The 16,107-nt window shown below is 39.2% G+C and overlaps 1 protein-coding gene and 1 non-coding gene across 2 annotated transcripts in view; both read right to left on the reverse strand.

Moving 5' to 3' along the window:
- The window catches only part of NXPH1 (neurexophilin 1), a 366,446-nt gene that overhangs the window by 142,721 nt on the left and 207,618 nt on the right, over positions 1 to 16,107 (reverse strand). The window lies entirely within an intron of this gene.
- On the reverse strand, positions 12,704 to 12,775 carry TRNAC-GCA (transfer RNA cysteine (anticodon GCA)). Its single transcript has one exon. It is a non-coding gene; the product is annotated as a tRNA-Cys (tRNA).

Below are 16,107 nucleotides of genomic sequence, written 5' to 3' on the forward strand. Positions count from 1 at the left end.
TAAAAGAAAAGGATGGGGCTTCCCTGGTGGCTCAGTGGTAAAGAATCCACCTGCCAATGCAGGAGACATGGATTCGATCCCTGGTCCAGGAATATTCCATGTGCCGAGGAGCAACTAAGCCCATGTGCCACAACTATTGAGCCTGTGCTCTAGAGCCAGGAACCCCAACTGCTGAGGCCACATGCTGTAACCACTGAAGCCCACACACCCTCGGGCCCTCGAGCCACAGCTCCTGGGCCAGAGAGCTGCAACTGCTGAAGCCCACACACCTAGAGCCCGTGTTTCACAACAAGAGAAACCACTGAAATGAGAAGCCTGAGAACCGCAAGGAAGAGGAGACTCTGCTCACCACAACTAACCCAGCTCAGCCAAAAATAAATTAGTAAATAAATGATTTTTTAAAATAAAAGAAAAAGATGGAAACTCAAGTACTTGGTCAAGGGTCCTTCAGGGCAGTGAAAAAGTCAGGGATTCTAAGCTGGGTGCCAAGACACCCTCTGCAGAAAGAAGTACCTAGAGTAGAGAAAGTATTAGAATCTGCCAAAAAGAAACTGCATGACATGATTATATTCTGAAATGTCAGATTTATGCTCTGTGAAATTCAATAAATTATAGGCTGCAATGGAGGCTAAGACCCAAAGATATGTTAATTCATTACGCATATCCAACCATGGTACATCCCACCCACTATGATGTGTTTGCCAGCACTTTCTTTACTGAAAGTTTCTTGCCCTTTTCAGTGGTTTTCCTTATCAGGTTTAATGCATCCTTTGTTTGCAGTGAAGTCTGATGTGCTTAAAAAGAAAGAGGTCTCTGAACAGAAATGTTAAGAAGATTGGATCTCCCCAGAACATGAGAAAGGACAGCACCTTGCATTTCCTATATTTCCACCAACAAAAAGAAAAATGGTGTCCATACATCACAGATAACAGATTCACAAACTAAAAGATTATGTATCTAATTGAAGGTCACAGAGAAAATCAGTCATCTCAGGATTAGAGTCTAGGCCTCTGACTCAGTGTTTAAATCTCCCATTATGTTACTTATCTAACGGATTGTTGTGGGTTAATCTACAATTGCACTTTGCCAAAATCCTTTCCAAAAATCCTTAGCTTGACATTGATCTAGGATAACAGATGATGCCTGAATCATAAGAAGCATTTCAGACTTTTTTTTTTTTTATCTCTTTTTGTGATAACAAAGATCGGAAAGCTTTGTTAAGAACACTGGTTATGAGCCAGTTTCTGCTCAAGCTCTGGTAAATGTTCTGAGAAATGGGGAATTGTAGAGTTGAAAGGAGCTGGTAGATTTCTAATGCAACACTCTCCTTTTCAGAAGATCTGTAATTCACATGTTTTATAGTCTACTTGAGACTGTATTCCACAGCATTTCCTTTAGTCACTGAGAGCTCTGTCAGAGGTTAATTGACCAGAGAAGACATTTATCATTCCAGGTTTGTCATTTAAGCAGAATAGTACCATCTGCATAATCTTTTCTGTATATTTGGACCTAATAGGATATACAAATTTTATAAAGGAGTAGGGAAGAGGTAAAGAGTTTTGAGTATGTCTTCCCCTAACTTCCTATAGAAATAACTATTATTGCATAGCAACCAATTATGACAGATTCTTTAAAAAAAAAAACTTTGATAGTGGAAATAAAAAATTAAAATATACCTTTGCAATTCAACCAAGTCACATTTTATTTATATCAAAATATTGTATAGATATATGTATTGACTATTCCAATAATTGATTATAAATCCACTTTTTTAATTAGTTTGCACAAAAGAAAGAGAGTAAAGTGTTTATACAGTCTCAGTAGTCAACACAATTGTGGACGCATAGGATTCTTAAAATGACACCATAAAATGGAACTTAGAACAATCTTGTCTACATACCTTTTTTAAAAAAAAATATAAGTGCCAACAGACTGTACACATTGAGAGAAATACTGTACATCAGTTAGTCCAACCACTTTTTAGGGAAATAAAAACTGAAGCCCAGGGAAGTCTTTCATGAGTTAAGAGCCAGGAGTTGAACCCAGGTTTCTCTGTCTCCAAGCTGCCCTTAAGAGCCATCCTCAACTCATCTTTTCTTCTCCATGCTGACTTGTGCTTGCTCAACGACCACTCCAAAATTCTCCCATAAATCTCTAGTCGGAGTTTAAAATAACTTCTTAAATTTCTTAACACCCAATCTTAAATACCTTTTTTGTTGACTTACCAATTTTTTGACTGCTTCCTATCTCTTTACTTTGATGAACTTTCTACTTTGACAGACTTGTAAAACTCTGTTCATTCATTTGTTCAGAAAGATTTATAGATTGCTTGCTGGGCGTCATGTCCTCCCTTGATCTTTTTCAAGATGCTAACCTATTTCCTTCTGACTTGGCCTGTTCTCTCTGCTCTGTGGCCACCACGTATTCTTCTCCCCACCTAACTACAAGCATTTCTCAAGCCTTATCTCACTTTCCTTTTTGAGCACTTCCTTGCTCCTAATTGGTCTCCAGTTCCATGATTTCAACCATCACCTTCCGTGACTGAATAACAAAGTGACATCTCTGGGCTGGTTCTATTTCCTCAGAGCTTGGGCTACCTTCCTCCAGCAAGTGTTCACCTGGAAAGCCCAGGTTCACTTGAAACTAAACCTTCTGAAACAGAATATACTCTCTCCCCAACTTACCTCCCCTGAAGACTTTCCTGTCTTGATATAAATGTGACCACATCCAATCAGCAAGGCCTTATGTCAAAACTCATGCGTAACAGAGTCCTCTGATGCTCTGGGTAAAACAAATCTCCCAGAGTTGCCAATTATCCCTGCACATCTGTTCCTTCTTTCCCACTCACACTGCTTCTGCTTTAGGTTCCAAGGCCTGACCTATTTCTCCCTCTTCCCTCTGGCTCAATTATTATCATAAAAATCTTAAGACATACAGAAAAAGTAAAAGAATAACACAGTGCTCATCTGTAGACAAACAAACTAGATTTCATGATTTATAACATTATATCACATAAATATATATTAATAATATTTATTTTCTTTGTCTGGATCTTGGAGAAGGAAATGGCAACCCACTCCAGTATTACTGCCTGGAGAATCCCACGGTCAGAGAAGTCTGGCAGCCTACAGTCCAGGGATCACAAGAGTCAGACATGACTTAGCAACTACACCACCACCACCATGTCTGGATCTAGCTCTAAGTATAGGGATAGAGATAGGAATGAGGGTGGATGAGTAAGGGCATAGGTGTGAATATACCTATAGACACAGATAAGACATAGATACAGATACAATAGAGATATACAAATACACAGACATATATTTTGCCGTGGACATGAATCTGAGCTAACTCTGGGAGATGGTGTAGGACAGAGGAGCTTGGGGTGCTACAGTCTGTGGGGTCGCAGAGAGTCAGACATGACTTAGCAACTGAATAACAGCATATTTTGCCAAGTAATTTGAAAGTAAAGAGCAGATATTAAGATACTTGTCAGCATACATCACTCCTCTCTTAAGAATAAGAACTTTCTCATACATTACCACTATATCACTATCAAAACTATAAATTAATAATGATCCACTAATATCCAAAGTCTAGGCCACATTCAAATATTCCCATTAATTCCACACCAAATGGCTTTTATAGCTACTGTGGGGTTTTTAACTATAATTCAATCACAGTTTACAAGTTGTGGTTTTATTTAAATATCTGATCTCTTTGATTTCCTTTTTATTTTCCTCCTTTCTATTTATTATTCATGATCATTTACTTTGTCTAAGAGGATGCCAGATAGCTTGAATTTATCTGATTGCTTCCTTGATATGCATTTGTCTTTTACCTCTTCCCCCATAGCCTGCAGAGGCTAGATCTGTTTCAGTCACTTTAATTGATCCTCTTTATTTCACCTAATTTCCCCAATTTCTTATATACCAGGTGAACCTTTATTTCTTCTCTCCTCATGTTTTAATTCCTCTGCAAAATTCTGCCCTGTTCCCACCCCTCTTAACCACCCCCTCCCAAACACCATTCCTCCTGCCTTATCAAGTCTGTTTTCTTTTTAAGACCTTCTCAGGCTGGTCCTGACCCACTTCTGTGGTTCCCTACTCCAACCTTGGTTTCAGGCAAACTGCTCCCTGGAGCACATCACATGCTTCCCTACCTCTCAGCTTTTCAGGACACTCTCATCTCTTCAAGACCTACCTTCCAGACTTCACATACTTCTTTCATGAAGCCTTTCCAAACCACTCCCAGGCCTACAATTGTTTTCTTACTGTGAACTCACTGACCTTAATATTTATGTGACATCATTCTTTTGGCAATTAGCTGTTAGTTAAAACAGGTGTTTAATATTTTGTCATAGATCACGCATCTCTTGTACCACACAATTGTCCACGTACTGGTGTGTAACTTTCTACCTGGTCCCTCAACCATATTTTAAGTTCCGTTAGTGTGGAGTTCATGCAAAGTTCTTTTTAAGTTGCATAATATGCATAATATTACATAAAAATATATACTCAAAAAATGTTTGTTACCTGACTTGTTGACAGATTATTAAAAAATGAGACAAACAAATGAGAATTCCAAATGAGACGTACAGTTTGAAAGAAGATTAATCTCTGTCAAGGCATCACTAATAGTACTTACTTGGAATTTTTATACTCACAAATGCCAACCTTTAGAACCATACCCTTCCGCCACCAATAGCCTAAGGGAGTGGGAAAGAACAGGACTTTAAAAGGCACAGTTCTGCCCACACTAATGGTATGCCTTTAGGCAAGCTCCTTAAATACTTTTAATCTCAGTTTTATAGTCCTTACAATGGGAATAAAGACAGTTACCTTCCCTGTTTGTTGGAGAAAAACAAAATAATAATGATACAAGTGCATCCCTAGCTATTGTGATGTTCTCAATATTAATTGAATCTAATTCATGAAATTTCATTCTGTTGCTTAAAGTCTAGAAGAAATGAAATGCTCTTCAAATGCTTGAAACCCAGTCATTCTAAGAATGTGTAGATAGTAACTCTGAATATTAAATGTGCCAAAAATATGAATACTCATTGAACTGTGAGAACATGATTATCAAGTAGGTTGTGCAAAGTGACTGCTCCGTTCATCTTAGACAGGAGAGGGAATTTCATGACCAAACACAACTGCATATGTTTCAAAGGCAAACTGACCTTCGTGGTTCTGCCTCAACCACTCATTAAGATGTAAACACAATAACCACTTCAAAGGTAATGTTATTAAGTGAGATAATCCTTGTGAAGTGTTTCACCTAAGGCCAGGAGGAGAAGGGGGTGACAGAGGATGAGGTGGTTGGATGTCATCACTGACTCAATGGACATGAGTTTGAGCAAACTCTGGGAGATAGTGAAGAACAGGGAAGCCTGGCGTGCTGCAGTCCATGGGGTCACGAAGGTTCAGACATAATTGAGCAACTGAACACCAACAAATGTGTACAGTAAATGCTCAAAGGTTACTGTCTTGCTGTGGTTTCTCAATGCAAATCCTAAGCAAAGAGCTTTATTCCAAAGTTGTTCTCAGAAGTAACAGATGGAATTTTCCAAGCTATTTTTTCCTCCCCCTACTCCTCTGCTGCATCCCATCCTGTTGAGTCACTACCGTCTTCCATCACCGTTCTCTCCTGTCTTGGAGTCCTTGCCCATGCTATGCTTCAGCTCCTGGAAGGACTTCTTGCACGTCACCTGCCCAAATCTTAAAGACGTGACTCCAGCCCTGTCTCTTTCATGGAGATTATCATTTTTCAATCTTTGATGGCCTTGTCCTCCTTTGCCTTCCCCAGTGACACTCAAATCACATTTAGTTCTATACTGACTTGTAACTACTTTCCTTTCCACAATAATGTGTCTTTTCGACCAACTAAATTAAACATTTTGAGGGCAAGGATGATGTCTTGTTCCCTAGCCTAGTTCAGTGTCATAATAGTAATTATTTGTTGAATTAACACAGGTAACTGACTGTGACAAAAGCACCTTCTGTAAACACAGATTCTGTGAAACTTTATACAGTGATAGTTTTTATTCATAGGGCTATGAATCATCTTTCCAGAGACAGAAGAAAAACACACTTAGGCTGGAAGAGATAATATCAAATTGGAACCTTCATTTCTAAATCATTCCTGTCTCCCAAGGCCTCTTAAGGTGACAAATAAAAACTTTTAATCACTTGTGAAAGAGTCCAGATGACTTTTTGTGTTGTTCAAGCAGAAATATATTAGGATTCATCAGGCTTCAAGTGACAACAACCTAATCCAATTATTTTAAGGAAAGGGGGAATTTACTGATTCATATAACTCTAAAGTATGGAGCTGGTGTGTGCTATTTTGACATCAAATGATATTAGCAGGGCTCAGTTTATCTCTTAGCTACCCTTCATTACAATCTTGGCTTCAGGAGAAGCCAAGATGGCAGCAGCTCCAGTCTGCATGCTTCCCGGTTCAGTTCCAGGAGGGTGGTCATATTCTCTTTCCCAAAAGTCACAAAGGAAGTCTCTCTGATTGAATCCTATGAGCACCTTTGAGCCAATCACCAGGACCAGAAGAGGCAGTGCACAGACATACTGAGGCCCACACCTCCACACCCACATCTCTGGGTCACTGTTGTTAGTAGGCTTCCTGGGGCCACAGAGATGGAGAGTCAGGAGGGGAGGTTCCTTGGAGGCAAATGCATACAGGTATTAGAGAGTGGGTGAAGGTATACTGGAGAAACATTTGAACTCACAGACTACTAGGCATATACTAAATCTTTCATTCAGTGACTTAAGCAGGTTTCTCTTCTTCCATTAAGTACTAAGACTGTGCTTCTAGGCTTTTTTAATATCATGGTATACAGAAAATAATAATAATCCTGCATTACACTGAGTGCTGAGAAAGCCATGGTCTCAACACTACCTAGAACAGCAACTCATGGGTGGGAAAGCTATGCCTAGGAGGTAGCATGACTATGTGGAGAAACCACCTAGTCAAGTGAAATCTTAAGTCTTGGCTTTTAGATTCAGATTTGCCACTTACTTGCTGTAAGCAGGTGAGGCAAGTCTCAATTCCTTTTTCCTCATTGGTAAAATAAGGATAATAATACATGTCCAGCCTGCCTCACAGAATTGTTGGGGGCAAAGCCACATAAAAGCATGCCTCTCAATGTATTTTGTTAACTACAGAGTGTTATACAAATGTGAGGCATTATTCCTATTTGAGGGAACTGAGTTAACCAATTGAAAAATAAGTTGGGATATAGGAGATCTCTCCAAAAATGTCTTACACTGAGTTTACACTACTATATGATTTTACTTCATAGCTAAATGGATCCATAGAGGTCCGTGAGGTTGCTCAAGAGACAACACTATGAACACATGTTGGTCAAACAGGGTCAACCAGGATATGCAAACTTATTAAATTTTAAATTATTGATATCATTACTTTCAAAGATATCTGAAAGAACACTGAGCCTCATTTGCCTAAGCAAACAGAAAGTAGGACCAGGATTAACCAAAACCATAGTAAAGGGTCACAATGGACATATAATGGCAAGCTTAATCCCCTAAGCAAGAACATATATTAACAAAAACACAGAAGCAAATTACACAAGTTAAGTGGGGGAAGGAGAAGATTCCAAAGACAAGGAGTGCTGACTAAGCAGGCCTGATTTCTTCTGAACAGAAATTAGTGCTCCTCCAAAATGCAAAACTATGCCATGAACACACAGCACATGTAGAAATGTTCATCAAAGTAGCCACAATCTTAAAATCAAGCTTGACAAGCAAGTTCTCAAATTCCTTTGCAAAAAGAGAAAATAACTAACTGATGCCACAAAAATCTGTTGATTCCCACCTCACTTGTCCCTCCTAAAGTCTTTCTGCTTAAAAATGATGATATAAAATGAAAAAAAAAATTGAATTTTATGATTTTCCTCTTCTACCAGTTTCCTGCTATAAAATGTACTTTGGGAGAAGAGAAGGAACTGGGTCCAGATAATGTCAATTGACATACACAGAATTAGACACTACTTGAATTCTGGGTAGTGTGTTTAGCAGAAATTCAAACAAGCAAAACAGAAAAAATAATATGTAGAATATAATGAATTCTTTATATGCAGATTCAACATATACAAATATAGAATTAAATATCTTGAATAATCTCAGGAGGCCCTCAAGATGAAAGAATGACATGGTGATTACACCTCTAAGAACAATAATACATTAGTAAAAGGCCAAATCCTGATTTCCCCTTTGCAGCCCCCTCCTAGTTTGTAAGCAAAATTTAAGTGTCACAAATATCTCAGTGCCTCAAAGTTTGCTCTGTTAAAAAATACAGGTAATTGGCCTCTTCTTGTCTATGCAAGGACATGAAGAGTAGGAAGGGGAAATGTATGTGAAAATATCACACTGTAGCCAGAGTAAGGTTTTTTCATTTGGTTTTTTTTTTTTTTTAACAGAAATTTAATCATGTTAACCCACTTCCTGCTTGAAATATTTTAGTAACTTCTATATGCTTTTAGGCAAATTCTTATTATTCTTTTATATTAAGATATTATTGACATACAATATTGCATTAGTTTCCCTGGTAGCTCAGCTGGTAAAGAATCTGCCTGCAATGCAGGAGACCCCGGTTCAATTCCTGGGTCAGAAAGATCTGCTGGGGAAGTGACAGGCTACCCACACCAGGATCCTTGGGCTTCCCTGTGGGCTCAACTGGTAAAGAATCTGCCTGCAATGCGGGAGACCTGGGTTCAATCCCTGGGTTGGGAACATCCCCTGGAGAAGGGAATGGTGGTTACCCACTCCAGTATTCTGGCCTGGAGAATTCCATGGACTGTACTGTCCCTGGGGTCACAAAGAGTCGGACATGACTAAACAACTTTCATTTCATATTATATTAGTTTCAAATATACAACACAATGATTCTATATTTTATATATTACAAACTGATCATCACTGTAAGTCCAGTTAACATCCATCATCATTAAAAAACAAATGAAAAACCATAGTGTGACTACAGTGTGGTACTTTCACATACATTTTTGACAGGAAGAGTGGTATTTGTGTGTGTGTGTGTGTGTGTGTGTATTTTTAATGGAGCAAACTTTGAAGCACTGAGATATTTGTGTGTGACACTTGAATTTTGCTTGCAAACCAGGAGAGGGGCTGCAAACAAGGAGTCAGGGAGCATCTGGAGAAGAGAGTATGGGGCACAGAGAAGCAAGATGAGAGATTCTGAGATGGAGTTTACCCGTGTGTTCAGGGGACATCAAGGAGGCTAGTGTGGCTGGAGAGGAATGCGTAGAAAGAGAGTGGTAGGAGATGAGGTCAGATAGCCAGCAAGAAGACAATCACATAGGGCTCTATGCTGCTGCTGCTGCTAAGTCGCTTCAGTCGTGTCTGACTCTGTGCGACCCCATAGACGGTAGCCCACCAGGCTCCCCCGTCCCTGGGATTCTCCAGGCAAGAACACTGGAGTGGGTTGCCATTTCCTTCTCCAATGCATGAAAGTGAAAAGTGAAAGTGAAGTCGCTCAGTCATGTCCGACTCTTAGCAACCCCAGGGACTTCACCCTACCAGGCTCCTCAGTCCATGGGATTTTCCAGGCAAGAGTTCTGGAGTGGGGTGCCATTGCCTTCTCCAATAGGGCTCTATAAAAATGAGCTAAGGACTATGAGATTCACTCTGAGACGGAAAGTTAAGATGAAACTTAGTGGGGCCATGTGGGACTCCCAGGCACAGAGCCTTTTTGTCTCCCGTTTCTTGTAGGCAAGGCTCTAGCCATTATGACCTTCCTGGAGTTCCAACTGTTCTAACAGTTGCTGATCAAGGGAGGAGCAGCCAAGAAATTTCCTGATGCAAGATTAAACAGACCAGAGAAGCTCATCAAGATAAGGAGAATGACCAAGTGAGATGGGAGAAATATCACCAACCTCAGATATGCAGATTATACCACTCTAATGGCAGGAATTAAAGAGCCTCTTGAGGGTAAAAGAGGAGAGTGAAAGAGCTGGCTTAAAACTCAACATTAAAAAAACTTAGATCATGGCATCTTGTCCCATCACTTCATGACAAATAGAAGGGGAAAAAGTGGAAGCAGTGACAAACTTTATTTTCTTGGGCTCCAAAATCACTGTGGACAGTAATCGCTGCCATGAAATTAAAAGATGCTTGCTCCTTGGAAGGAAAGCTATGTCATACTTAGACAGCATATTAAAAAGCAGACACATCACTTTGCCAACAAAGGTCTACATAGTCATAGCTATGGTGTTTCCAGTAGTCATGTATGGATGTGAGAGCTGGACCAAAAGAAAGCTGAGTGCCAAAGAACTTATGCTTTGAATTGTGCATCAAAATTGCTGGAGAAGACTCTTGATAGTCCCTTGGACTGCAGGGAGATCAAACCAGTCAAATGTAAAGGAAACCAACTCTGAATAGTCATTTGAAGAACTGACGCTGAAGCTGAAGCTCCATTACTTTGGCCACCTGATGTGAAGAGCTGACTCACTAGAAAAGACTCTGATGCTGGGCAAGATTGAAGGCAAAAGGAGAAGGGGGCAACAGAAGATGAGATGGTTAGATAAAATCACCGACTCAATGGACATGAGTTTGAGCAAACTCTGGGAGATAATGAAGGACAGAGAAGTCTGGTGTGCTGCAGACCATGGGGTTGCAAAGAGTAGGGCACAATTTAGTGAATGAACAACACCACCACCACCTAAAACAAGATTAAGAGACTGCAGGCCCTGCTCATACCCTAACCTTGTCAGAGACCCCACTTTTGCCCCCCATTATAAAAGCCCTCACCAAGTTCACTGAGGTTGAGACACAGTTTTTTTAAGCAGAAGCCTGATGTGTCTCCCTTTGCCTGGAAAAGTAATAAAGCTATCCTTTTCTGCTTCACCCCAAACTCTGGTCTCTAGGATTTTATTCAGTACTGGTGTTTAGAGAGGCTGAGCTTTCAGTAACAATGATGGGAGATTTGAGTAGAGCTCTAATGTAATCTGGCTTTCATTGTAATGAGATTGACTCTGCCTTCTTTGTGGAGGACAGTGTAAGTAGCAATAGCAGATACAAGGAGACTAGTTAAATGTCTACTGTTCCGCTATTTAACTCTTGTTTTTCAGTCACTAAGTCATGTCCGACTCTTTGCGACCCCATGGACTGCAGCACACCAGGCTTCCCTGTCCTTCACTATCTCCCGGAGTTTGCTCAAACTCATGTCCATTTAACTCTTATATTAATTTATATCCCTGTTTCAATTCCTTGGGGAAGTCTTTCCAATCTTCTATATTCTCTTATAATCCGTGTTATCTATCATTAACATAGTACTTGGCATCTTTGCAACTTTATATTTATTTATGTGATTATCCGATTAATATTTGTCTCCTCCACTGGTCTACGAGTTCCTTCAGGAAAAAGAGCCAATCAGCTTTTCCTTCTCCAGTGTCTAGCAGAGTATATAAAACAAGTGGTGCACAATAAATGCAAATAAAGAAAGAAAGGAAGGAAGAAAAAAGGAGGGAAGGAGGAAAGGAAGGAAGAAAGGAAAGCAAGAAGGAAGAAGAGAAGGGAGAGGAAAAACATTCACACAAGAGTTATTTTGCAGATTTTGATACAATTGCTCCAAAATGATGCAATAATTTTGGGGCAAACAGAGAGGAGTTTTTGCCAAAGATGCAGGAAGGGTTATGCCCCACCATCCAAGGAAAGTTTGGTTCAACAAGAGATATCAGTAAAAGCTAACATTTATTGAGAGCTTACTAGATTCCAAGTGCTTATTTAAATCATCGTGTTGAATCCCCTTAACAGCCTTAAGGAGTTTATATTACTACATTTTTCAGATGAACAAATGTACTTAAGAGAGGTTAGTTACACAGCCAATAATCTACAGAGCTTAGAGCTCAAACCTTCCTGTTTAGCTGCCATGCACATTGCCTCCTGCAGGGACAGTCAATAGCAATTTTATTAAAGATTTAGCTCCTGCAATCACATTTCTGAAAATCCATTGTGTCAAACAAATAGCAGGGTTCAAATGCAGATGAATTTCTGCCTCTCATCTAGTGTGTACATTTCCCCCCAACAGAAACAATTCCAATCAGTGTCATATGGTTTCATTTGAAATTTTAATGAGGCACAACAAATAAAAAGGAGGAAGAGAAGAGAATGGGAAATCAGAGCTACCTAACCGTAGATCTGAGAAACTGTATTTGCTGCAGTATTAACGTACAAAACAGAATCTTTCATCTCAAATACCATTTAAAAGGCCTTGGTTTGTTTAATATATTAACAAAGAATATAATTTAATGTCACTGTGAGGCATAGAAAAATTCTTATTTCAAAGTGTTCAATAAGAATGATAATTGCCACAAAAATGAATCTCTCCTTTTGATAAATCTTTAGAGAGAAACAGGAGAAAAGTCAATTTTAGGCTATTCTTTGAAATCCTTTCATCACAGCTGCATAATGAAACATGAAGTTTCTAAAATATTTATGAAAACTTTCATTTTTCAAGTATTTACAGTGAATTTTACTTTTCTCAAAGAGAAACCTCCTATTTTTCTTAAAAGAATGCATGCATATGTAGCTCAGTCGTATCCGACTCTTTGTGACCCCGTGGACTGCGGCCCACCAGGCTCCTCCGTCCATGGGATTCTCCAGGCAACAATGCTGGAGTGGGTTTCCATTTCCTTCTCCAGGGGATCTTCCCAACCCAGGGATCGAACCTGGGTCTCCTGCATTGCAGGCAGATGCTCTAACTGCTGAGCTACCAGGGAAGCCCTATATTTATACATATATAAACATATATATGGTTAGAGACAGGGACAGAGATACATAAGTATATAGGTACGTATATGTCTATAAATATGAATATATATATATATATATTTTCTCTTATAAACAGCTGGCAGGAATGTAAACTAGTTTAACCTTTTAGAAGGCAATTAAGCACACATCAAATCATTATTATATAACTTTCATATTCTTGATTGATTCAATGATACATTGTCTATAACACTACACATAGAAAATCCTAGAGAAGCCACCAGATAACTACTGCTGCTACTGCTGCTAAGTCACTTCAGTCATGTCCAACTCTGTGCGACCCCATAGATGGCAGCCCACCAGGCTCCCCCATCCCTGGGGTTCTCCAGGCAAGAACACTGGAGTGTGCTGCCATTTCCTTCTCCAATGCATGAAAGTGAAAAGTGCAAGGGAAGTCACTCAGTCGTGTCCGACTGTTAGCGACCCCATGGACTGCAGCCCACCAGGCTCTTCCATCCATGGAATTTTCCAGGCAAGAGTACTGGAGTGGGGTGCCATCGCCTTCTCTGAGATAACTACTAGACCTCATCAATGAATTTGGTAAAGTTATAGGATACAAAATTAATAAACAGAAATTGTTGTGTTTCTATACATAACAACAAACTAGCAGAAAGAGAAATTAAGGAAACAATTCCATGTACATTACATCAAAAATAAGAAAATATCTAGGAATAAACTTACCTAAGGAGGCAAAAGACCTTTACTCAGAAAACCATAACACTGATGAAAGACAACGCCAACTGGAAAGTCACACAGTGTCCTTGGGTTTGAAGAATCAACATTGTTAAAATGACTACACTACTTAAGGCAATCTACAGATTCAATGCAATCTCTATCAAAACACAAATGACATTTTTCACAGAACCAGAGGAAATAAATTTAAAATCTGTATGGAAACACGAAAGACCCCGAATAACCAAAACAATCTTGAGATAGAACAGAGCTGGAGGAATCATGCTCCCTGACTTCATACTATACTACAAAGCTACAGTAATCAAAAGAGGATGGTCCTGGCACAAAAGCAGACACACAGATCAATGAAACAGATTGCCTAGAAATACATCCATGCACTTATGGTCAATTACTCCACAAAACAGAACATCAGAATATACAATAGAGAAAAGACAGTCTCTTCAATAAGAGGTTCTGGGGAAACCAGACAGCTGCATGTGAAAGAATAAAATTAAAACATTCTCTAGCATCATGCATAAAAATAAAATCAAAATAAAGACCTAAAAACATGATTGGACACTAAAAAACTATTAGAGGAAAACACAGGCAGAAAACTCTTCAACATAAATCATAGCAATATTTTTTTTTTGGATCCATCTCCTATAGTAAAGAAAAATAAAAGCAAAAATAAACAAATGGGATGTAATTAAGCTTAAAAAGCTTTTGCACAGAAAAGAAACCAACAATAAATGAAAAGACAACCTACTTAATGGGAGAAAATATTTGCAAATGATATGACTGATAAGGGATTAATATCCAACATATATAAACAACTTGAACAACTCAACATCAAAAAATCAAACAACCCTGTTGAAAAAATGGCCAGAACAACTGAAGAGACCTTTCTCCAAAGAGGAAATGCAGATGGCCAACAGGCACATGAAAAGGTACTCAACATCACTAGTTGGGAATGCCAAAAAACTTCACAACTGTCAGAATGGCTACCATCAAAAAGAACACAAACAACAAATGTCAGCAAAGCTATGGAGAAAAGGGAACCCCGTACACTGTTGGTGGGAATGTCATTGGTGCAGCCACTGTGGAACACAGTATGGAAGTTTCTCAGAAAACTAAAAATAGAACTACCATATGACCCAGCAATTTTACTCCTGGTGTATATATCCCCCCAAAATCCAGTAATCTGAAAGGATATATGCACCCCAAAGTTCATAGCAGCTTTATTTACAATAGCCCGGATATGGAAGCAACTTAAGTGTCCATCAACAGATGAATGGAGAAAGATGTGAGATAGATATATATGTATACAAACCTTCCCTCATAGCTCAGTCAGTAAAGAATCTGCCTGCAGTGCAGGAAACTCAGGTTCGATTTCTGGGTTGGGAAGATACCCTGGAGAAGGAAATGGCCACCCACTCCAGTACTCTTGCCTGGAGAATCCCATAGATAGAGGAGCCCGACAGGCTCCTTGCATCCATGGAGTCGCAAGAGTCGGACACAACTTAGCGACTAACCACCAAACCATATATATACAGTGGGATACTGCCCAGCGATACATAAAAACCATGAAATTTTCTCATTTGCAGCAACATGGATGCACCTTGAGGGCATTATAGTAAGTGAAATAAGTCAGACAGAGAAACGCAAGTACTGTACAATATCCCTTGAATGTGGAATCTTCAAAACACAACAAACCAGTGAATACAACAAAAAGAAGCCATCTCACAGATACAGAGAGCTGACCAGCTGTTACCAGCGAGAAGAAGGAAACAGAAGGGACAGTTAGGGGTATGAACAATTTGGTATAAAATAAGTGACAAGGATATATTGTATAGCACGAGAAACACAGCCAGTATTTTATAATTATAAATGGAGTACAACTCTTGAAAATTGTGAATCACTACATTGTACACCTGAGATGGCTGGATGGCATCACTGACTCGATGGACGTGAGTCTCAGTGAACGCCGGGAGTTGGTGATGGACAGGGAGGCCTGGCGTGCTGCGATTCATGGGGTCGCAAAGAGTCGGACATGACTGAGTGACTGAACTGAACTGAACTTATATAGTATAATACAGCAACTATACTTCAAGAAAAATAGCAATAATACTACATTTAGTCATTTATCTTATGACTGTATAGAAAGATTAAGTATAGCTATCTTTGTATAATTTATAGTAATAACAACAACAAACATATAATCTAAACTAGAGACAATCAGCCATAAATATGTCATATCCAAATACTGGAATACTATGCAGCCCTTAGAAATGAGTCTACAAAGCTACATTTGCTGACCTGGGACTGTGTTAACAGTACATAATTAAGTGAAAAAGTTAGTTTAAAAATAACAAGCATAGGCATTGCCTGGCAGTCCAATGGTTAGGACTCCTTGCTTTCACTGCCAAGGGCATAGGTTCAATCTCTGGTCAGACCAATCCCACAAGCCATGTGGTATGACCAAAAAAATACATAATTAAAAAAAATAGGAAGCATGTTTCTACTTTTTTAAAACATACATATTACACACAGAAATAAGTCTGAAAGAACAATTATCAAAATAATATTATCAAAATAATATTAGTGGTATATG

Source organism: Bos mutus, chromosome 4, assembly GCF_027580195.1.
Source record: "Bos mutus isolate GX-2022 chromosome 4, NWIPB_WYAK_1.1, whole genome shotgun sequence".
NCBI lineage: Eukaryota > Metazoa > Chordata > Mammalia > Artiodactyla > Bovidae > Bos > Bos mutus.